The sequence below is a fragment of the Taudactylus pleione genome, unplaced genomic scaffold (assembly GCF_031769625.1).
Source record: "Taudactylus pleione unplaced genomic scaffold, aTauple2 ptg000184l, whole genome shotgun sequence".
Lineage (NCBI taxonomy): Eukaryota > Metazoa > Chordata > Amphibia > Anura > Myobatrachidae > Taudactylus > Taudactylus pleione.
In genome coordinates this window covers 1124673-1150244 of record NW_028284586.1, presented here as the reverse complement: position 1 = coordinate 1150244, position 25572 = coordinate 1124673, and the positions used below count along the sequence as shown (strand labels likewise).

At 43.5% G+C, this 25572-nt stretch overlaps 1 protein-coding gene across 1 annotated transcript in view; it reads left to right on the top strand.

The window, feature by feature from the left end:
- LOC148519684 (pancreatic secretory granule membrane major glycoprotein GP2-like) overlaps nucleotides 1–25572 on the top strand; it is a 287415-nt gene that overhangs the window by 103766 nt on the left and 158077 nt on the right. The window lies entirely within an intron of this gene.

Below are 25572 nucleotides of genomic sequence, written 5' to 3'. Positions count from 1 at the left end.
CTAGACTCCATAATAAAATAGAACATTACAAAATTACAAACAGTTTTAAAATTATAATAATGATAGCAAACTATACAATTAAAACCACTTTATTTTGATATTTGAATCTTGAAACACTTGAGCCTGGGGCTCCTATTGTTTCATGTTTGCTCCCCCTCTTTTCAAAAGCTGGCTAACACCACTGTCTCCAATGTATATAATTACCAGGTGAAGTTGCAGGGGGGTGGAATTGAGGAGTATGAGCATGCAGGAAGTATATTGCTTGAGAACTTGTGGATTAGAGGCCGTGGAAAAATCTAGTCTCAGGGGCCTATGTACTAAGAGATAAAGTGGACAAAAGGAAAGTACCAACCAATCAGCTCCTAACTGTTATTGTACGTACACAGCCTGTAAAGTGACAGGAGCTGATTGGTTGATTCATTATCTCCATCCACATTATATCTCTCCAAGGCTTAGAACATAGACCCAGAAATCCTTTAAATCACCTCCTTCAAATGCAGAATTTAAAATGGCAGACTAAAGCAGGTCTTTGGCATGCCATTTGACTGCATCTTGAGTGCCACTTGCTTGCTAACTTGCTGTAAAATGTGTAAGTGGCTCTGTGTTATACATATTTCTAAATGTAACCCTCAGACACTCACAGTGGTAAAACAATTAGTTGCAGAAGTCGCCCGCCCTTGTGGCTGGAATGTTTAATTTTTAACTGGGTCACCAGTGAACAGGTTCTTTCAGGGCCGCCATCAGGGGGGATTGCTGGGACTCTAGTACCGGGCCCGGAGGGAGAGGGGGCCTGCATGACAGTGGCAAAGTATGCACTGTGGGGCAGCAGGAAGGGGCTAGGGAAAAAGCATCAGCGCTGCGGCATTTTAACTATATACTGGAGCTGGCCATGATCTGTGCTTGACTCACGGAATGGCATCCAATCCAGAGCAGCAGCTCCTGATCAGCCAATCAGGAGTGGCCGCTCCTGATTGGCTGCCATTCCGTGAGCTCTGATTGGCTCGCGGCTGGCTGCATAGTTCAAAAGCTGCAGCGGCGCTGATGCTGGCAGACAGCTCCAGTCCATGGTTGAATTCCACAGCGCTGATGCTCTGTCTTTCTCCCTGCCTACCGCCTGGTTCATTTCTCGCAGCAGCAAGACGGGCCCAATCTCTCTCAGGACAGTAGAACATAGGTATTGTTGACCCTGCCTTGTGCCCCCCCTTCTCTTGTCCAGCCAGTGCTGTTCCTCCCAGTACAGCCAGCCAGCCTTCCCTGCCTTGCCCCTCCCCCTGACCAGTCAGTCTTCTCTGAGCCCCCCTTCCTAGTCCAGCCAGTCAACCTGTTTTCCCTGCACCCCCTCCCCATGTCCAGCCATCCTGCCTGTCTTCTCTGCCCCTCTCCTACTGCCCTTTGCCCCCCTGACCAACCAGATTTCCCTGCCCTTTGCCACCCCAGTCCACAATTCATAGCACAGTGCCCCCCTTGTCCAGTCTTCTCTGCCCTGTGCCACCCCCATGCCTAGCCATCCCTGGTTTCTGCACCAATTGAGGCAATACCCCTGCTATAGCTTCGGGGGGGGGGGGTCCCTGTCTATTTGGTTAGTACCAGACCCCAGAGTTTCTGAGGGTTTTATATATTAATCTGGGTCACCAGGTACTGAGCTCTTTATTTTATATTAGGCATCAGAGAGTGTGGACTATATTGTACACTAGGCACTGTTATCGTTATGTGGTCATAAGGAACTAGGCACTATTGTACACTAACGACCTGATGCTGAGTTGGACGCAATATATTCACCAGTAGCACAAGCACCAAGTTTATGCCAGGCACACTGTATGTCACATATACTTGCGTCCATGTTTTTAACCATTTTCTTTATTTGCAAAATACATATTCAAAATTAGATTGCAATACAGAAAGAGAAAAAAACAGTAAAACTGGTAAAAAAATGCAGACAAAAACATAATATATACACACAGGGCTGGACTTTGGTATGTGGTGGTGGATCAGAGGGTGTCTAACTTGTGTGGGTCCTTACCAAATAAATTGTCAGAATTATATAATATGTTATTAATTTCTACAAGAGTAAGTTAAAAGTGTCAGTGCCATTCATCTTTCATTCATCTTTCATGAAACGCATGAGATATCACAGATATGTATCTCCTGGTTACAATTCTCCCCCGATAATTTCCACAGTACCCATATTTTAGTATGAGGACGTAGAAATTATGCCATTCATCAAGTTCTGAAAAAGCATTTTTTTTGGAACTTGTAAATGTAACTGCAGGCTATTCTGAGATTGTGTACAGCCTAATCCTCCTTTCCTCCTCCTCTCTACAGCACCTGGCACCAGGGCTGGCTCCAGGCACATTCTGTCTGTGTGGCCGCAAAGGGGCGCCAGGTCCGGCAGGAGAAACTCCCTGCCCTCAACCCACCAGCAGCAGATAATATTTTATGGTCAGGAGGAGGGTGCAGGGAAGGAGTGGAGGAGAAGCACGGGACAGTGCTGGGTGCAGAGATACATAGCGCCGGCCCTGTCTGGCACTGAAGCCAAAGCAGCTTTGGTGTAACATCAGCAGCTGCAAGATGATTGCTACAGTCACTGTGTGGTAGGGGGCCCTCTCCTGGGGTAGATGGACACCTCCTTACACACTGCAGCCAGGAAACAGCACACCAGTCCAGAATTTTCGTGCAAGCTGGTCGGAACCAGTTTTATTGTGCACTATAAACAACAAAATAAACAAAACATAAAAATAAATCCTAGCCCATCTGGGCACTAACTAGACAGGTTATTCCCTCTCTACAAGGGGCAGGGCCTACTGCCTTACCACAAACACAAACACATCACTTCCAAATATCACAGTGTCTCTGAACAAACCTCAGTGTCTGTTCTCCCCCAGGGTATGTGAGACACTCAACCAAAACCTTAACACAGCTATATGAACCACTTGCAGGTGCAACTACTAATCAGCCTGCTCTCAGACTGAAAGGCCCAACACCTGAAATGGCCTGTGGATGGAGCCCTCCCTTCTCTTCTCACATCCACACTCCTCGGACCCATTATCCAGTTTTACCAAAAGCCAACACTTTTGGTCTGTTTGGCATAACATTTTCCAGGAGTTTTTAAAACACATATGATAGGAATCTGGGACACACATATATGCCATCCCAGACTTCTCCAGTGCTTATATCCCCCCTTTGTTTTGACCTGTGGGGCGGAACAACTGCAACCCCCAAACAATAAACACGCGACAAAGCGTCTGCATTGGCCCGCTGGCTTTTTGGCCTGTGTTTGACTGAAAACTTAGTTTTGCAATGCTAAGAACCACCTTGTTATTCTCTCATTGGTCTGTTTGTTCTCTGACATCCATTTCAAAGGGGCATGGTCAGTGATCAGCCTGAACTTCCTTCCCATCAAGTAGTACCTAAGAGTTTCTAATGCCCACTTTATGGGCAATGCTTCTTTCTCAACCGTAGCATAGTTTCTCTCATGTACATTCAATTTCCTGCTTAACAAACAGGGTGCTCTTCGCCTTCTTTGCTCTGGGATAGGATCGCTCCTATGCTTACATCTGATGCATCATGTTACACAACAAATTCCCTGTCAAAATCAGGGGTCATCAGAACTGGTTGGGTGCACAATGCAATTTTTAACTCCTGAAAAGCCTTCTCTGCTTCAGGACTCCATTTAACCATGACTTTCTGTTTGCCTTTGGTAAGGTCAGTCAGGGGACTGCAATGGTGGCAAAATTGGGTATAAATCTCCTTTAATACCCAGTAATCCCTAAGAAGGCTCTCACCTGCTTCTTATTAAGGGGTCATGCCCAGTTTTGTAATGCCTCAATTTTATTAAGCTGTGGCTTTATCAAACCTTTGCAAATAGCGTATCCAAGATACTTTACTTCTTCCATCCCTAGGCAACATTTTTTTTGGTTGGCTGTCAATCCTGCCTTATAGATAGAGTCCAACACTGCTTGTACTCTGGGCAAGTGAGACCGCCAATCAGGACTATGAATGACCTCATCATCTAGATAAGCAACAGCATACTGTCTATGGGACATAAGAATTCTGTCCATAATCCTTTGAAAGGTAGATGGTGCCCCATGTAACCCAAAGGGCAACATCTTGTATTGGAACAACCCTTCTGGTGAAGAAAAAGCTGTCTTTTCTTTGGCATTCTCATTTAACAGCACTTGCCAATACCCTTTGGTTAAGTCTAGAGAGGTTAAATAAAAAAAGAGAAAATATTCCAAAGCACTTTCCAATAGGACAGTCTATAGAGATAGTAAATAGGAGCAAACTGGACAAAAAGACACTCACCAACAATACCAAGACTTTCCGCAGCAGATCAAAAAAAAACCTCTGTGGGGGTTTTTGGGAATGGGAAACAAAATAACGTAATAGATCTGCGCTGAGAGTCTTGTAAATGAAGAGATCTCAATAATTGTGTCCAGGACTCAATAGTCATAAAACCTAAATACAAAATATATATAATATAAATTTATTGCAGATAAACATATAAAAATAGAATAAATAAAAAAGAAAATTAATAAATTACCAATATAACAGAAGAAATTATATACAAAAATAAGAATACAGTAAAAAGATTATGTGGGCACAAATGTGATATAGGTACCTTAAAATAAATACTAATTGGCATATAGTTACAATCCTAAATAAAAAAAAAATTGTGCAGATGTTGTTAGTATTATAAAATTATTAAACCAACTTTGAGTGAAAGTAACTTTCCACATATAATCAATACTCTGTTGCAGTTCAATCGACACAATGTATTGGGATCAATCAAAAGAAAAAACTGTATCCACTAAAAAACTTGTGTTGTATCCACAATAAAAAGTCTATGTGTGGAGATTATTTTAAAGACCTCACTACACGGCAACAGCCAGGCACTCCTTGTAACCCTGACGGTACACCTGCCTAGCGCTACAGGTGGGAATACTTCACCTCGCCTGGCCGGGCTACTATCATCCACATTAGAGGATCCGCTACCTGCTACAGCGGGAATAGGCGGCCGTATACCACACAAGCGTGAGTAGACACCGGCAGCCGCCGTGGTGTAACGATACTGCCTTTGAACCTCCATATACCCTTGCCTATACCTTCTAATATCCTGCCTATAAACCTCTAAGGATGACGCTAATTTTCGTACGCAGTCATACAGTAAATAAAGACTCCAGACCTAAAACCTGTTGTTCCAAAGCACAAAGTATTATTCAAGTAAAAGTAGAGCAGTTACACGCTATGATCCTCATATAATCTTAGCGCAAAGAGATTATACAGACCCAAGTACAATTATACATACGCAGTGCTCTCTGGTCCAGATGTAGGCATCAGCAAGAAACCCCTCATCAGAGCACACATATTTATAACCCCCAGAAATAAACAACACCATAGAGAAGTTTGTTGCTAATACCATTGGTCCTAAAGGAGAGGGCATATGTTACAAGGCATTTAACAGGTTGGTTCAAATAGACACAGCCCAGCCTCTAATAACTGGTGGTCTCTGGTTTCCCGCCTCATGCAAATCCTAACAGTTGTTCATATAATGTACATTTTGTTGCTTATAGTCTCTGTGGTCCATAAGTTGAGTATGCATGTTGCGATCTCTCCATCAATATTACCGGAATACTGTTGAGAGAGTACGCATCAGTACAATACCAAACATGGCTTGCTTATCACGTATAAAACCTTAGTTACGAAATAACCTTTATTTCCTAGCAATGATAATAAATGTGCATACTCGAATTTTATACCTTATAGCTTATGGAACCTTGTATGTGAATATTTAATGTGTGAGTATGTGGGGTTTGATGTAAACATGCTAGTTAACTTGGGGCAGATGCGTGCGCATGGAGCTAATATTCAGCGTTTTCATACAGGGTCTTATGCATTCGCTAATATGCGACTAGTTAAAAGCACAATTGTGCTTATTAATGTGTGTATGAGAAATGGTGAAAGATGCAATCGCATGATGCTAACAGTAATATCGCCACATGTACTAAAGTGTGAGTTTTTCTAAAATGGTGCTTAGGCGGCCATTCGCAAAATGGCGTCTTGCGATCTAATTTCCAAGATGGCGTCTTGCGGCCAGTCGCAAGATGGCATCGCTGTGATCCAATTTTAAACTGATCTTGTCTCAGCCAATTATCCAGCTTTGACAGTCCACCCTTTGATAGTGAACAACATGCTATCACAATCTGATTTTTAAATATAATTTAGGCTTACATTTATATACTATTTAGTGTTATTATGGGATGGCACAAGGTGGTTCTTAATCCATCAATAATGTGTCTCTGAGTGGGGACATAAAACTACTATTATACCCACACCACGGATCTTGGAAGATCATGTGAAAGGTGTGGGGATACACCAGTCCTATAAAGGCAGTCTTGAAGGGGAAATTTGAGACTTTACAATATCTGATGTGTTTTAAAATAACATTTCAATAATACATTCTATGCATGTCTAAATATAATACATTTAATGATGGTATTTCCTAGTTCAAGGTTGTAATGCAGTTTTGTATTTACCTCGGTATTCATACTGACCACCATCATAATTTCGTTCTTTCGTTTTACTCTATTTTTACTTTTTCCACACTTCAACACAATAGGAACACACCGGACACATATGCCAATTATTAAGATGACAATAACTATAAGGATTAGGAATTTGCCGATGCTGGCGATCACTTCCTGGACCCATTCCCCTAGACCTGAGAACCATTTCACTGGGTTCAGCCATGAAACCCATCCTTCTATCTTCTCCCCTACTTCAGCCACTGAAGCATTATGGTTCTTACGAAATTCCCATTTTAGCTGCAGAATTTCATCCATCTTCCGGTCTATCACTTCCTTAGGGTCGCTGGTATCATTTGTGACATAGGTGTAACATTTTACTTCAAATTGGGTGGCCAATGTTATGCAATACCCTCCAGTAACAGCAGTTAAATAATTTAACACTAGCCTGTGTTGCACCAGTTCTTTCTTGTACGCTTGCAATTCTCTCCCTGTATACCTGAACGTGTCATTGTACATCTCGGTGATATTATCTATCAATTTAGAAAGTTCCTGAATATATCTAAAGTTTAATGTACCCCGAGCGATCCTGGTGGGATCCAATGCAACTAAAACTTGAAAGCCAGTTGTCTCACTAATTAACTGAGTGGCTTTGTACACGTAACCAGGTATCATATTTTGTTTGCCTCTGTGTTCATATTGTGTGTGAAGATATGGTGATGGTGTGTTTTTATGTATACCAAGCATTTCAACATGTGTGAGGGTAATAACTTCTGGGACTACGCTTCCCAGGTAACACAAACCTTCGGAACTCGGGGAGAGCAACTTATACGCTTTTCTTCCACATATAAAATATACATTATCAGGGAGAACATAATGAATGGTATGCATCATTGTCATTAAGCACATTTCCCTTGCAAACAATCCTATTTCTGGGTCTTCTATCTGGTACATGCAAGTTTCTGGCTGTATTATTTTAGCACAATAACCATCTGGCACCTTACCAATAATTTCTTTGGTGGAACTCAATGCATACCGGTACCTAAAATGTCTCCCAACAGATTTAATTGAGCGTAAGAGATCATGGTTTATGGACTCATTACCAGCTCTTTGTGAGAAGGTCATCATCTGATTATTCCCTATCACTTCCCAACTCCCGGGTTTATTGGGGTTGGTTATGTTTAAACACAAAAGTGATCTATCTACTTGGAATTGATAGAGTTTGAAATGAGGTGGTTTGGATGAGAGGAATTTTCCATCTAATGTTTTCCCTTTCTGTAATTCTAAAATGTCTGTGATATTCAGCGGAAATGGCACCAACCCTACATTATGCTGTCCCTGTGGCACATGTGAACACACCCAGCAATCAGTTTGATTTAACACTTTGCATACAATGCTATGATAATCCTCTAAAGGATATACACCCCAGTATGGGTTATATTTAGGCTGGCTCCGCTGGATACAATTCTCATCAACTAGGGACCCACAAAGCTCACAAATACAGGAATCTTCAGACGGTAAACCTCCACACCGTCCCCGAGTATCCGGAATAACAGCTCTCTTAACAATAACAGTACTAAGATTGGTCAGACACTCCTCTGATTGGCATTGCACTCCTTCTGACTCCACTCCATCAGCACTGCCATCAACTCCCCTTTCCACAATCTGTCCCCCTTCACAGAAACCGGACATTTCCGAACCAACCAGGATGATGAACACTCTAAAAGAGAACATGAAAATGAACACAGCAGGCCCGTCCATTGCCACAACAAGACCTGCAGATTTCTTTTAGTTTAGGTATCTCACTACAACCTTTTCAATCCTCCCGGAACAAGTTCGCGAGCGACAGGTCCATGCTATCAGCCTTGTCTCCAACTTGTTTCTCCACCGGTTGATTGACCTTTTTGCAGTGAGTGGAATGGACCCAGGTATCTCTCTCAGCCACCTTCAACAATGTAGTACTTGTCAGCAGCACCTGATACGGAATTTCCCACCGATCAGTCAAACAACCTGAACGTAAGAAATTTCTGATCATAACATATTCTCCTGGTTCAACATCATGACAGTTAGTTTCAGGCATATCATTGGACAACAATTTCAGTTTCTGCTGCTGTTGTTTTAACTGCTTACTCATTGATATAAGATACTTTACAGTTACCTCGTTGTTACCTTTCAAGTCTTCCTGTGAACTTATAATCAAATGAGGTTGTCTACCAAACAGTATTTCAAAGAGAGACAGATTTAGAGGGGGTCTGGGAGTGGTCCTTATACTATGCAGGACCAACGGTAATGCTTCTGGCCAACCTAGTCCAGTCTCTGCCATGATTTACTTAACTTATTTTTAATAGTCCCATTCATCCTCTCTACCTTGGCACTGGCTTGCGGTCGGTAGAGAGTGTGAAGTCGGCTATTAATACCCATCAGCTTACACATATTTTGATAAACATCACCTGTGAAATGAGTACCCCTGTCACTTTCGATGATTTTAGGGATACCGTATCTGCATACAAATTCCTGAACTATTTTCTTGGCAGTAAACGTAGCAGTATTAGTGGCCACTGGGTAGGCCTCAACCCAATTAGAAAATACATCAGTGCACACTAATACATACTTAAGATTCCTGCATGGTGGTAATTGGATGAAATCAATTTGTATCACCTGGAAAGGTCCATCAGTCAGTGGAATGTGGGACGGTTTGGTAGGGATCGCTTTCCCTATGTTCTTCCTCAAGCAGATCAGACAGGACATTGCTATCTTTTCTGCTTGTGAAGAAAAACCTGGTGCGCACCAGTATGCTCTCACTAACTTGCATATACCTTGTTTTACCAGATGAGTCAGACCGTGTGCTGCCTCAGCCAGGCTGGGGTAATATGCTCAGCCAGGCTGGGGTAATATGCTTGGGGGCTACTGGCTTACCTTGTCCATCCCTCCAGAACCTGGAGGACTCTTGCCCACATCCCTTGGACTTCCAAATGGACTTTTCCTGGATTGAACACAAGTTTTGCATCTCAATTAATTTCAGCATATCAATTGTTTGGAAAGACATAATTTGTTCAGTGGGAGTGAACATTTTTAACCCTGCTGCCCATTTTGCAGCTTCATTGGCTCTGTTGTTGCCCTGTGACACCGGGTCATTCTCACATGTATGGGCTTTACACTTGATTACTGCAACCACTTTGGGCAGTTGGATTGCTTCTAAAAGATGTTTTATGTGTCGGGAATGTGCAACTGGTGTGCCTGCTACTGTCATCAAATTTCTCAGATGCCATAGAGCTCCGAAATCGTGCACCACCCCGAACGCGTACTTCAAGTCAGTGTAAATGTTAGCAGATTTGCCTACTGCCAGTTCACATGCTCTAGTTAGTGCTACTAACTCTGCCACCTCAGCTGAGGGAGGAGGACCAAGAGGTTTGGCTTCTATGATGTCTGTGTCATTTACAACAGCATAACCTGTACATAATTCACCTGTGTCTGTTTGTCTATGACAACTCCCTTCCATGTAAAAAGTCACATCTACATTCTCTAAAGGTGTGTCATGTATGTCAGGTCTAGCAGTAAAGGTCTGATTCAGATATTCCATACAATCATGTGTATCATTATGTCTGCTGAACTCACCATCCGCCAGCAACTCATCTCCTTCCACCCTTTGTACATCATGTTGTACATATGGTAAATACGTTGCTGGATTCAGCGTGCTGCAATTTTTAACAGTGATGTTCACAGGTGCGATTACAGCTAGTTCCCATTTGGTAAACCTAGCCGAAGAGACGTGTCTGGTTTGAGCAGAGTTCAGCAGAGCAGATACAGCATGGGGAGTATAGACAATCATATCATGACCCAATACTACATCCTCACTTTTACTCACCAATAGAGCGGTAGCTGCTACACTTCTCAAACAGGTGGGGAGTGATCTCACCACAGTGTCCAATTGGGCACTGTAGTATGCTATGGGCCTACTGGCATCACCATGTTTTTCTGTAAGGACACCTGCAGCACAACCATCGACTTACATACAATACAAATCAAAAGGTTTTTCATAATCAGGTATTCCCAATGCAGGTGCTTTGGTCAGACTATCCTTAAGATTAAGGAAAGCCTGCTCTGACTCCTCTGTGTGTATGACACGATCGGGCTTTGAGGAAGAGATTAAGGCCCTCATTCAGAGGCGGTCGGAGTATGCAAGCGGTCGCTCAGAAACTGGGCGGCCGCTTGCATCATGACCGGCCACCTCTGTTTACACCCACAGCTCTAATGACTGCTAGGGTGATGGTCTCGATGGTCATAGACCATCGCGACCATTGGGGCTTACAACGAGACCCTAGGGTAGGGTCTCACTTGTCGTAAGCCCCGGAGAGCTTCTGGCTCTGTCAGAGCCAGAAGCTCTCCACTGACACCACCCCCCCGGCCCGCCTTCCAAACATGGCAAGCTGTCAATCAACATCAACAGCTCGCCCCCTTTGGAAAGAGACCCACTACGACCGGTGCTGTCGGTCGTAGCGGGTCTCATGCATGCGCACGAAGGAGCCGGCTCTCTCGTGCGCATGCGCACTGGACAAACATCGAGGCGGCCGTGCGGTCGTAGACCGTACGGCCGCCTCTGAATGAAGCCCTAAGTCCTGTAAAGGCAAGGCCAAAATAGAAAAACCTGGGATCCACATTCTACAGTATCCACACATTCCCAAGAAGGTATGAATTTGCTGCTGATTCTGCGGCAGCCAGAAGGAAAGAATGCCTGGTATGCAATGGCCCAATAGTAACCTCTGTGGACTTTGTTAAAGGATAATGTTGCACTTTACCTGTTACACCCATTGTTGGTATTTTCTCGTTGGTCACCTGTAAATTAATGGGAGATTTTATCACTGATCTGGTCACCCCTGTGTCTACAAGAAAAGGATATTCAGTACCAGCTACCTCAACCATCATGACCGGTTCTTCCCTAGTACTTCCCGTTACCCTGACTATCTGTAGACTACAGGTATGACCTGACCCCTAGTGTTGGCTACCATTCTCCAATAAAGCATTAACGGCCACAATTGGAGCTGGTGCTTGCTGGATATTTGCTATGCGTATCCCTTATGGGGATATCCAGGTACTCTCTGGTTTGGGGGTCCTACCCTTTTTACTCTGCAGGTTCTACTTAAATGTCCTGGCTGGTTACAATTAAAACATATTTGTGGATCGGATGAAGACACGGGTTGTTGCGAGGTTTGAGCAGGTGGAAAAGGTGGTGGATATGGGTAGGGATATGGAGGATAAGGGTATTGTGGGGGATATGAAGTTTGTGAGTAGTGTGGGATCTGTGGTTGTGTAGGGTTAGTAGAATAGAGCTGTGTTTGCTGTTGCATGGGAGTAGTGAGGGAATATAACTGTTCAGGTGTAGGTGTGTGTGTAGATGCAAGTGTTTCTGTTGGCTGTGATGTTACCGTCATTCCTTCCAGAGCTTGAATACTGACAGCCATTAGTTTTTCGCTCCGGGTCTCTCTCTTCTTTGAGATGTTATTATCATGTTCTGTGGCAGAATCTATGAGTGTATCTATTGTGACTCCCCTCCATCCAGGTTGTGAGGTCTGAACCCGAGTCTTTAAGTTTTCCTTAAGACCATCCATGAGTACCGTGACTATCATTCCCCTGTGGTGAGTGTTTTCTTTAATATCTTCTATCCCAGTGTACTGGGTGATAGCCTGCAGAGCCCGGTCACAATACTCTTCTGCAGATTCACTCTCCTTTTGCTTTATGGTGAAAATTTAGTTCCAGTTAACTACTACCAGAAAATATATATCCAATTGAGTTACAATACGGGAAATGTTACCTTGGTTTACTTGATCCGTTAAGGGAACGTCACCATCCAATACACAATCCATGATAAATTTTGTCACGTCGGTATTGCGTGGTAGACAGGCCCTTAACACCACATGCCAATCTTTATTAGTTGGCTCATGAGAACTACCCAAATTCCTCAAAAATCTCTGACATTTGGCTAGTTCCTTTTTGGGATCGGGGAAATCATTTATGATGGAATTTAGTTCTGCTCTTGTCCAAGGACAATGCATTACCACTTCCCTCGTGGGCACTACAATGTTCACATCTGCATTTCCATTTGGAACAGTTGTTGTCCGAATGGGATGCAGACCGGTAGCATTGCTACCTTTGACCTTGTTACTTGGCTGGGGGTTTAATCTGTTGCTGCTACGTATGGTATTAACAACTTCCTCTACGGGTGCAGAGGGTGTTAGCATTTCCCTTGCTGTTACCGATGGAGATAGCGGCACCACTCATGATTGTCGTGGCATAGCATCTATCATTTAAACAGCATGGGAAATGGCAGACATTACAATAGGCTCATCATCCACATCATGAACATTTTCTGTATAGTTGCTTAAGAGAGTGTACAAATTGCATGTTAAATTTTTATGGGTATTTTTGATAATGTACTTGCACCTCCATCCACATAAGGTGGGGGTGGTGCGTGTGAACTGCTGGCAATACCTTCCACAATGCTAACTTGCTGCACGTGCGCGCCATTTTGTGGCTCGCCCGCATTGCAAATCAGAGTCGTGGATGTATTCTCTGGCAATGCGCTCGCAACGCTCGTGCATTTTTAAGCCACGCATCCCCTTCATGCTGCCACAACTTTAAACATTCATAATATTTGACATTTTTCTCTCGGAAGCGCATCAGACATCTTTATCAAAACTACCAATTCTGGGAAACGGTCTAACACTCTTCATCGTCATTTTAAACCATATATCACAATGCCTTATTGCATAAGTACCGTACTTAGTATGCATAATACAACGGGCTGATCCAAACTGCGCTTCCATTAGCAGCACATCATTGTCTAACATCTCTATTTTTTGTATGGTTCCCATTCTGAGACAACTCCTATGTTTTTCAATAAAGATTTAAACTGATGAAAGACAGTCAAGATACTTTCACTTACCTGTGGACGATTTAAATGGCAGTGCCCACACACCTGTGAAGATTTGAAGAAGGCTACTCCACACACCCGGATAAGATTTAAGAAGGCAACTTCCACACCTATGGAAGTTTAAGTCTGCTACTTCCACGCACCTCTCTACAACAAAGACAACATGTACACCTGCTTCTGTGTATAGAACGGTAAGCTGCTTACCGAGCGGCTAGCACATAGCCCTTAAAGGTCATACGGTACCTCTAACTTTAGGGAACAAGTTACCCCTACCAACAAATACTCACTGTTACACACCTTTTTCCTGCGCAGAAAAATACACATTAACCCAGATATTGACAACAATTGAAAAGAATGTAAACCTCAACGGTTTTGTTTAAACACATGGCAGCACAGCCGGAAGTACGTATACGCTATTGTGCGACCAGTCGCATGCACAATAATGCGACTACCACACAACCGTATGACAACCTTTAGCTGCGTACACAAAAGTGTATCTTTACTGTGCGCAAAACTGTGACTCAGCCGCATGTTCAATACTGCGGCACCCCTTTAAATGTTAGGTTCTATCAACAAAGCAAAACAAACTTTTTCCTCTCTTGTCCCTGGATTCTAGTCAGCGTCCCTGGCTCACATGAAAATGGGTAGCGATCTCTCAGCACCAAGCGGTTGCAGGTAAACCCTGCATGTGGCCACTCCACCCTTTGGTGAGAAATCGATAACCATAAGTGCCGTGTGAGCTGGTAAGTGACTTCACTACGAGCCCCCAACTAACGATACTGCCTTTGAACCACTATATACCCCTGCCTATACCTTCTAATATCCTGCCTATAAACCTCTAAGGATGACGCTAATTTGTGTACGCAGTCATACAGTAAAAAAAGATTCCAGACCTAAATTCTGTGGTTCCAAAGCACAGAATTATTATAAATTATTATAATAATTATAAATTATTATTCAAGTAAAAGTACAGCAGTTACACGCTATGATCCTCATATAATCTTAGCACAAAGAGATTATACAGACCCAATTACAATTATACATACGCAGCGCTCTCTGGTCCAGATGTAGGCATCAGCAAGAAACCCCTTGTCAATCAGCATTCAGCACGAATATTAGGAACCCAGGGTCAGAGCACACATATTTATAACCCCCAGAAATAAACAACACAATAGAGAAGTTTGTTGCTAATACCATTGGTCCTAAAGGAGAGGGCATATGTTACAAGGCATTTTACAGGTTGGTTCAAATAGACACAGCCCAGCCTCTAACAACTGGTGGTCTCTGGTTTCCCGCCTCATGCAAATCCTAACAGTTGTTCATATAATGTACATTTTGTTGCTTGAAGTCTCTGCGGTCCATAAGTTGAGTATGCATGTTGCAATCTCTCCATCGATATTACCGGAATACTGTTGAGAGAGTACGCATCAATACAATACCAAACATGGCTTATTTATCACGTATAAAACCTTAGTTACGAAATAACCTTTATTTCCTAGCAGTGATAATAAATGTGCATACTCGAATCTTACACCTTATAGCTTATGGAACCTTGTACGTGAATATGTAATGTGTGAGTATGTGGGGTTTGATGTAAAGACGCTAGTTAACTTGGGGCAGATGCGTGTGCATGGAGCTAATATTCAGCATTTTCATACAGGGTCTTATGCATTCGCTAATATGCGACTAGTTAACAGTGCAATTGTACGTATTAATGTGTGTATGAGAAATGGTGAAAGATGCAATCGCATGTTGCTAATAGTAATATCGCCACATGTACTAAAGTGTGAGTTTATCTAAAATGGCGCTTAGGCGGCCATTCGCAAAATGGTGTCTTGCGATCTCATTTCCAAGATGGCGTCTTGCGGCCAGTCGCAAGATGGCGTCGCTGCGATCCAATTTTAAACTGATCTTGTCTCAGCCAATTATCCAGCTTCGACAGTTGTCACACTATTATTTTGCTTCAAGCATGTCCTTTCATTGGAATTGACACACTATACCCACAAGAGAATAATACATTGTGGATGAGACTAATTGTATACAAACATTTATCTATCTACTGCAAGTGAATAAATCCTGCAATAAGCTCATGCTATTCCGATACTCTGGCACACAGGCTGGAATTCAATAATATATAATTTTTTTTTCTTTTTTGGGATTAACCACATTTTTGCATCAAGTGTGTGTGACTTTATCACCTTGTCAGCACTCCCCTAAATAAGCTCCACACATATAGACTTTTTTATTGTGGATACAACACAAGCTTTTTAGTGGGTACAGTTTTTTCTTTTGATTGATCCCAATACATTGTTTCGATTGAACTGCAACAGAGTATTGATTATATGTGGAAAGTTACTTTCACTTAAAGTTGGTTTAATCATTTTATAATACTAACAACATCTGCACAATTGTTTTTTTATTTAGGATTGTAACTATATGCCAGTTAGTATTTATTTTAAGGTACCTATATCACATTTGTGGCCACAATCTTTTTACTGTATTCTTATTTTTGTATATAATTTCTTCTGTTATATTGGTAATTTATTAATTTTCTTTTTTATTTATTCTATTTTTATATGTTTATCTGCAATAAATTTATATTATATATATTTTGTATTTAGGTTTCATGACTATTGAGTCCCAGACACAATTATTGAGATCTCTTCATTTTCAAGACTCTCAGTGCAGATCTATTACATTATTTAGAGTGGTTAAATACCTGGCTGTTCCTAGTCTTTCAATTAATTCATCCACCCTAGGCATTGGGTAGGCATCGAATTTTGACACACTGTTCAATTTTTGGAAATCATTACAGAAACGCAGACTCCCGTCAGGCTTTGCAGTAAGCACAATGGGACTTGACCACTCACTATGCGATTCTTCACTTACACCCAATTCCAACATTTTTTAAAGTTCTTTAGATACTGATTCTCTTTGGGCTTCTGGTAACCTTTAGGGCTTTAGGGTAATCTCAACCCCTGGGTCAGTGATTATGTCATGTTTAATGACTGTGGTTTCCCCCGGTATATCTGAAAACAAAACCCTATTTCTGATAAGAAATTTTTTTACTTCTTGCTGTTGAACTGCTAATAGGGTTTTAGCTACTATCACTTCGGGAACCAAGGGCCCTGGGTTTACTGGAGGGGCTGGGACGGCTGACAGAGCTGCTCTATCCTTCCAAGGTTTTATAAGATTTACATGGTATATCTGTTCTGGCTTTCTTTTCACAGGCTGGTAAACTTTATAATTAACCTCCCCCACTTTTTATAGAATTTCAAAGGGTCCTTGCCACTTAGCCAAAAGTTTATTTTCTACAGTGGGGACCAACACCAACACTCTGTCCCCAGGAGCAGAGACGCGTAACTGAGCATTGCAGTTGTACACCCTCTTCTGTGCCTGTTGGGCCCATTCTAAGTGCTCTCTCACTATCGGCACCACAGCAGAAATTCTTTCCTGCATTTGGGAAATATGCTCAATAACAGTTTTATACGGACTGGACTGCCCCTCCCATGTCTCTTTGGCAATGTCTAGTAATCCCCTTGGGTGTCTCCCATACAATAAATTGAAAGGTGAAAACCCGGTGGAGGATTGGGGAACCTCTCTTATGGCCAACAATAAATAAGGCAATAAGTAATCCCAATCTCTACCATCATTGTCCACTACTTTTCTAAGCATGTGTTTTAAAGTTTTGTTAAACCTCTCCACTAACTCATCGGTTTGGGAGTGATACACAGAAGTTTTTAACTGATCAATTTTAAACAGGCGGCATAACTGTACATGATTTTTGACATAAATGGGGTACCTTGGTCAGTCAGGATTTCCTTAGGTATTCCCAACCTGCTAAAGACATGGACTAATTCTCTAGCAATGGTCTTTGTTGATGTATTGCACAATGGTATCGCTTCCGGGTACCAGGTAGTTTAACCCATTTTCACCAGAATATATTGATGGCCCCGGACAGACTTCATTAATGGTCCAACCAAATCCATAGCTAGTCTTTCAAATGGAACCCCGATATTGGTTAATTTGACAAGTGGACTTTTAAAATGCGGCCTTGGAGCATGATATTGACATTCAGGGCAGGAAGCACAATAGTCAGAAACCTCTTTATGGATCCCAGGCCAGAAAAACCTCTGTAAAATTTGCTCAGTGGTTTTTTCTACCCCTAGGTGACCTGCAGTTATGTGACATTGAGCCAGGTCTAACGTGGTTATTCTATATGCCTTTGGAACTATTAATTGTTCCACAACATCTTCCCCTTTCTTAGTCACCTGATCCTGGTGTACTGCCATGTGAGGATATGACAACAGACTATCAGGGTCTATGGGTTTACCATCATTCACTTTTACATTTTCCCTAGCTTTTACCAGAGAAGGGTCATTTAACTGCTCCACGGCAAAGATCTCTTTTCTGACTTCAAGATCAGGCAGACGATCAATTGGCTCCATAACACTTCCCATCTCAGTAGGAGGTACATGACTTGGTGAGCCACCATCATTCTCAGCATTCTCTGGTTCGCCAAACATGCTAGAAAAGGGGAACACCTCAGACTCTGAAGAAACTCCCTCTGCTACTGCATCAGTAACCTCCTCAAATGGGTCGGGGTTATTTACTTCTATAACAAATCGGCTTTCCCACAACTTCCAGAAGTGAGCAAAGTCTCTCCCCAATATTGCATCATACATCAAGCCATGCACCAAACCCACAGAGACTATCGTGGAACCACATTGTGTTTCTATGTTCACCTCTGCAGCAACATAATAGCGAGTATCCCCATGTATGCAGGTCACACCAACAGTTTTTCCCTTACGCTTCAAGGGGTTTACCAGTTCAGCTTTCACAAGTGTAACCAGGCTACCAGAATCTAACAGAGCCTGTACTCGGTTGCCTTCTACAGTAACTACACACATTTGCTTATCTGTCTCAGCCTTTCGGTCAGCAGTACAGGCTGGCTTTGCAAAGAAAGACATTCTGCGATTGATGTAAGCAGTATCACATTGCATAGGTTCAGAGGTAAGTGAACAATTAGCAGCAATATGGCCCAAACCACCACATTGGAAATATTGAAACATACTATTATCAAGTCTATTACGAGGTAGGTACCTTCCTGGCCTGGCTGGCCTATCTCCAGGTTTCAAACCCACAGTCTTAAGTACATTCCATCGTCCAGCACCCTTCTCCCCTGGAACAATCTTACCAGTGATCATGGGAGATCGCCTTTTGTGGAATCGGGGCTCGATGGGGCACACTCAACAGTTCCTCAGCCACCACATACCTCTCCACCAGTTCAACCAATTGGTCTGCTGGTTTAGGGTCTGCATGGCTCACCCACTTGCACAGAGTTGCAGGTAGGGACAGAAGATATCAATCCTTAATGACCTTTTCCATGATCTGGGGTCCTGTTAGAGTCTCTGGCTGCAGCCATTTTGTGTTAAAATGGATGAGGTGGAGGCTTTTCTGTTTGGAACTCCCAGTGGTGGACTCATTGGGCATGAACAAATACTGTGACTCCCAATTGAGTTAAGATTTCCTGTTTCAATTTAACATAGTCTTTTGCATCAGCCAGGCACAAGTCATAGTATTCTTTCTGTGGTTCTCCAGTCAGGAAGGGTGCCACAAGACTTGCCCACTGCTCTTTCCGCCAATTCTCTCTTTCCACGGTTCTTTCAAAGGCCGTAGGATACGCTTCCACATCTTCATTCTAGGTCATCTTTTGCAGAAAGTGACTGGCCCATATGGTGTGAGTGTGAGTTGGAAGAGCAGGGGAAGCATCTCCAGACCAGACTACTAGCTGTTGTACCACCTCTCTTAAGGCCTGGTGGGTTTCCTCTATGGTGACTTGCTGAGTTCTGTTAGTTTCCTGCTAAGTTTCTTGCTGAGCTCTGTTAGTTTGGAGCAAGGCCTTAACAATTTCCTCCATGTTATCTTTAGGTATAGGTTGGAAGCAGAATCTGGCTTCTCTAAGCATCTACTGACACCACCTTCACGGATTTTATAAAACATAGGTTGACATCCAAACAACACATTGGTGTCTGTCTATTTAAATTTTCAATGCAAAAACTTTTCCACTTGCTGCAGTTTTCTGTGTGTTTGCCTGGATTCTCCACCACTTGTGATATAGTTGGGGTAGGGGGTCCCTCTCCAGGGGTAGTTGGACACCTCCTTACACACAGCAGCCAGGAAACAGCACACCAGTCCAGGGTTTTCATGCAAGCTGGTCTGAACCAGTTTTATTGTGCACTATAAACAACAAAATAAACAAAACATAAAAATAAATCCTAGCCTGTCTGGGCACTAACTATACAGGTTATTCCTTCTCTACAAGTGGCAGGGCCTACTGCCTTACCACAAACACAAACACAGCACTTCCAAATATCACAGTGTCTCTGAACAAACCTTAGTGTATTTTTTCCCCCAGGGTATGTGAGACACTCAACCAAAACCTTAACACAGCTATATGAACCACTTGCAGGTGCAACTACTAATCAGCCTGCTCTCAGACGGAAAGGCCCAACACCTGAAATGACCTGTGGATGGAGCCCTCCCTTCTCTTCTCACATCCACACCCCTAGGACCCATTATGCCATCCCAGACTTCTCCAATGTATATCACCAGTAATTTACTACATTTTATTTTAATTAATAAAAGTTAATAGTTACAGGATGTGGTGAGCATCCCGACAAGCAGGAGGGGGGAGGTTAGGCTCTAGACAGGGGGGTTAGGTTCAGGTATCATCGGGGGGATAGGGTTAGGCACTAAGTGGGGAGGGTTAGGTTTAGGCACTTACCGGGAGGGTTAGGGTGTGTGGTAGGGATGGTTAGTATTATGGTACAAGAAAGGAGGCTTAGGGGGTAAAGAGGACAGGGGAACATTACTTACCATTCTCATGTTGGGATTTGAACCATGAGGATGCCACTGTCAGTGTACTGCATTCCCATCCATCGGTATTTCATACCAATTCCAATAATTACTGTAGCAACTTTTATTAAATTGATGTTAAAAGCTGTTTTGGTATTTGTTTTAGGTGCTGTGGAATGTAGAAGGATAGCAGTGTCTGCTCTTACCATTGCATGGGCAGGGCCAGTGCTACCATTAGGCAGCTTTAGGCAGCTGCTTAAGGGTGTTGACTCCTGAGGGGCACTGTTGAGGTGACTGAGGTCCCCAGCAAAAAAATGGCTCTATCTATGCAACAAACTATAGTCAGACAATTTCTGGGACAACTCTCACATGATGTGGAATAGTATTATTAGAGAGGTTGCATTGAAAATTGGATATATCATAACTTTGTGATAAATCTAATATTCAGTATTAACTATGGTGCATGAATGTACACCTGTTCAGTATATGTTGTGTGAATTTACACTGTGTATGCTCATAAAATGAGCATGCACAAAGTGGCTATGCACAGATATGTGCACTTTGGACCCTTACCACCAAAGAGGTGGAACTGGGAGTGTGGATGAGGGAGGTGAGGGGGTGGGGAAGTGCTAAACTGAAACTAGGCCTAAGGTGCCAAGAAACCTGGCGCCGGCCTTGTGCATGGGGATCAAAAATTGCTTATTCCTGCCAAGTAGACCTGGCAGGGGGCCCTGTGGCTTAGTCATACATTCCCTCCCATCCTAGCAGAGCCCACAGCAGTAGGTCCTTGGCTGCCTGAAGTAGTTCCCTGTCAACCAGGCAGACTCGGTAGAGGTCCTGTGGCAGCTTCAATCTCCCTGCTCCTGTTGTAAGAGTTAACACCTTTCCTTCAGCTGGCAGAACTCACAGCAGTAGGTGCTGGGTTGCCTGAAATATCAGTGAAGCTGGACCGGACCAGATTCCAGATTATCTGACCGGACCAGCTCTCTGCAGCAACCTCTGCTGCTAGAGAGCTGTGTAATGCATGTCTCCAACTCCCTCCCCAGAAACAGACTGTGACTGGGGAGGGAGTGATCATAGTGGCTCCCTGGCAGACCAGTTTCTGGAATGGTGGCAGCTCCCTGCCATGATCTCTGCTGTTAAGGAGCTGTGTAATGTGCCACCCATCCAGGGGGTGTGTCAGTGACAGGTTGTCACTGGGTCTTTGTCCCTTGGGGTGTCTTTAAATGGCCTTCACTGGATCCCTGTCTGGGGGGTGTCTTTGGCAGGCTGTTAATGGGGAGATGGGGAGGGAGATGTTACAGCCTCCAAACCTGCTGCTGCAGCTCACGAACTGAAGGAAGGAGACAGGGAGGGGGAGCACGGAAATGGGAGTTCATCTATGTAACACTTGCTGCAAATTGGGAGGGGGAGGTGTTATATAAAGTTAATAGTAAATTATCCTTTGCCCACTGTTAATGGGGGTTTGGGCATAGAGGACTGCACAGACTACTATAGCCAACTAAAACAAGGCACATACCACCTGACATACCATTTTAGATAGACAGAACATCTTATCCAGCCATTCAGGGTGCCAGAATGCCACGCTAAACACTTTAGCCAGTCATCGCGGGTGCCAAAACGTGGTGCAGCCCACCAAAGATAGCTATTCCAGGTACAGGAAAAGGCACAGGCCACCTAAGATAGCCGTTCTGGCTGCCAAAATGGGTCGCAGGTCACCTTAGATAGCCTGAATGGGGCGCAGGCCACCTTAGATGGCCGTTACAGAAACCAGAATGGGGAACTGACCATGTTACAAAGCAATTATGGGTACCTGAATGGGGCAAAGACCACCTAATATAGCTATTCCAGGAGACAGAATGGGGAACAGGTCACCTTAGCCAGCCATTTAGGGTGCCAGAATTGGGCACATGCTACCTAAGATAGCTGTTCTGGGTGTCATAACAGGTAGCAGGCCAACTGAGATAGCCATTCCAGGTGCCAAAACGGGGCACAAGTCACCTTAGCCAGCCTTTCAGGGTGCTGGAATGTGGAGCAGGCCATCTTAAATAGCTTTTATGAATGCCAGAACAGGGCAACGCCACCTAAGATAGCCATTCCAGGTGCCTGCGCAGGTTACCTTAGATTGTCAGAATGGGTGTCCCAGAATGTGGCACAGGTCAGTTTAGATAGCTTGAACATGTGCTTGATATGAGTGCAGGCCACCTTAGATAACCAAAATGGGGTGCAGACCATCTTAGATAGCCATTCTGGAAACTGGAACTGGGAGCTGACATGTTAGAAAGCCATTCTGGGTACCAGAATGGGGAAAAGACCAACAAGGAGCAAGCCATCTTTGAAAGCTATTCCAGGTACCGTAGTGGGGCACAGACCACATAAGATAGCCACTCCAAGTGCTGGAATGGGGTGCAGGTCACCATAAATAGCTGGAACGGGTGCCAGAACTGGTTGCAGGCTGCCTAATATAACCAATTAAATAATGATGGTATAGATGCGCTCAAAAACCCCTTTTGTTCTGGTGTGCAAATGAAAATGATAAAAGAAACAAGATATCTAAAGGTCTAAACTAATCTTTACTATTTGAAACTTAAAGTAAACATGCAAAGAAAAATGGTTTATATTAACAAAACGTAGCTCTGATCAATGTCAATGATGTAATTAAAAAATGTCCATACTAAGTAACAAAGACAGATAAAGCAGTAGGGATGAATATTGGGAGACTGAAATAATTTGTTGCAGAATTTAGGTCTTATAAGTAATAGACCCAATAGGTCAGTGTAAAGTTGAGGGGGTATGTAGACCACAATAGAAAGTCTTGGGGGGCTGTTATGTCCTGGATAGCTCAGTATAGTGATAATGCGGCATCCCACAATTTGATGGTTGCTAGTTAAGCAATGGTGTGCACAGATGTTGTTGCCCGGGATATGATTCTTGGGGTAGGAGTATGGTACTGGAGTTACTGGGGGGTGGTTCTCTTTGACACAGTGTCCTAGGTGTGGTGATGTGCCGGTGAATGCCTGGACTGAACCGACAGAAACCGGCACTCCTCACTGGAAGGTCCGCTGATGTCTATGGGGGTAGGAGTACGGTACTGGAGTTACTGAGGGGTGGTTCTCTTTGACACAGTGTCCTAGGTGTGGCGGTGCACCAGTTAATGCCGGGACTGAACCGACAGAAAACGGCACTCCGCACTGGAAGGACAGATGATGTCTATGGGGGGATAAAACAGTTGTGGCTCGGGGAACCTGGTGCTGTTACCCCCTCCAAATTGAGACTTACCTCCTCAGGTCTCTACAGTGCTCTCCTCTCACCCATTACCAGCTTGTAGTCTTCTCGTGTATCTTCTCCTGTCACTTCCGGGTAAGTGACGTCTGGTACCGCCGAGGTGTGAGATGTCCGTGGTGGTCTCCAGATCTCCTCTTGGCTAGTGTGAATAGTTGTAGCATATGGGAAGGTTTCTGGACTGCACAACCTGACTATATATGTAATGGGTTGGCGCTATAGTTGTAGCGCCAACACATTTCAACCCTTGAGGGGTCTTCTGAGCAAATCACAGAGAGATTATCTGGAGACCACAACAGACATCTCACACCTCGGTGGCACCATATGGGCCGCAAACACGTGACTGACCCGGAAGCGACAGGAGAAGATACGCGAGAAGACTACAAGCCGGTAAGGGGTGAGAGCAGAGCACTGTAGAGACCTGAGGAGGTAAGTCTCAATTTGGAGGGGGGTAACGGTATCGGGTTCCCCAAGCCACAACCGTTTTATCCCCCCCATAGACATCAGCTGTCCTTCTACTGCAGAGTGCCGTTTTCTGTTGGTTCAGTCCTGGCATTCACCGGCGCACCGCCACACCTAGGACACTGTATCAAAGAGAACCACCCCCCAGTAACTTCAGTACCGTACTCCTACCCCGAGAATAATATCCTGGGCTACAACATCTGTGCACACCATTACTTAACTAGCAATCATCAAATTGCGGGACGCCGCATTATCACTACACTGAGCTATCCAGGACATAACCTCCCCCTAAGACTTTCTATTGTGGTCTCCATACCCCCTCAACTTTACACCGACCTATCTGGGTTATTCCTTATAAGACCTAAATTCTGCTACAAGTTATTTCAGTCTCCCAATTTTTCATCCCTACTGCTTTATCTGTCTTTGCTACTTAGTATGGACATTTTTTAATTGCATCATTGACATTGATCAGAGCTACGTTTTGTTAATTTAAACCATTTTTCTTTGCATGTTTACTTTAAGTTTTGAATAGTAAAGATTAGTTTAAACCTTTTATATATCTTTTTTCTTTTATCTTTTTTTTCTTCTTTAACATTGTGGAGGCTCTAACTCCCCCCTCCCCCCACACCTTATTCAGGTGTACACCACCATTGTTACTGCTTTAGCTGTTTTTGCTACTTAGTATGGACATTTTTTAATTGCACCATTGACATTGATCAGAGCTACGTTTTGTTTACCTGTACCATTTGTCTTTGCATTTTTACTTTCAGTTTTGAATAGTAAAGTTTAGTTTAAACTTTAAACCTTTAGATACCTTGTTTCTTTTATCATTTTAATTTGCACACCAGAACAAAAGGGGTATTTGAGCACATCTACACCATCATTATTTAATTTATTATCAGAAGGTCAGACACCCTTCTTCATAGACTCAGCACACCCGCCCATTAGGACTTTGCCCTATGAGCAGTGATTTATCCAGAAATTGTACCTAATATAACCAGATCGGGGTGCAGACAATCTAAGATAGCCTTTTCATATGCCAGCGGGGTATAAACTACCTAAGATAGCAGATCTGGGTGCCATAATGGGGTTTTAGATAACCTTAGATAGACAGTTTTGGTGCCAGAATGGGATGCAGGTCACCTTAGATAGCAGTTCCAGGTGCCAGAACTGGGCACAGGTGCCAGTCCTGGGTCCAGACCATCTTAGATGGCCATTCTGGAAAATTGAATGGGGAGCTGACCATGTTAGAGAGCCTTTCTGGGTCCCAGAATGTGGCATAGACCACCTAATATAGCTATTCTGGGGCACAGGTAACCTTAGCCAGCCATTCATGGTGCTGGAATGCAGAGCAGGCCATATTAGATAGCTGTTATGGATGCCAAAATGGGGCACAGGCTACCTGAAATAGCCATTATGGGTACCAGAACAGGGCATAGATCACCTAAGATAGCCATTACGGATGACTGAATGGGGTATAGACAACCTAAGATTGCCATTCCTGATACCAGAAGGAGCAAG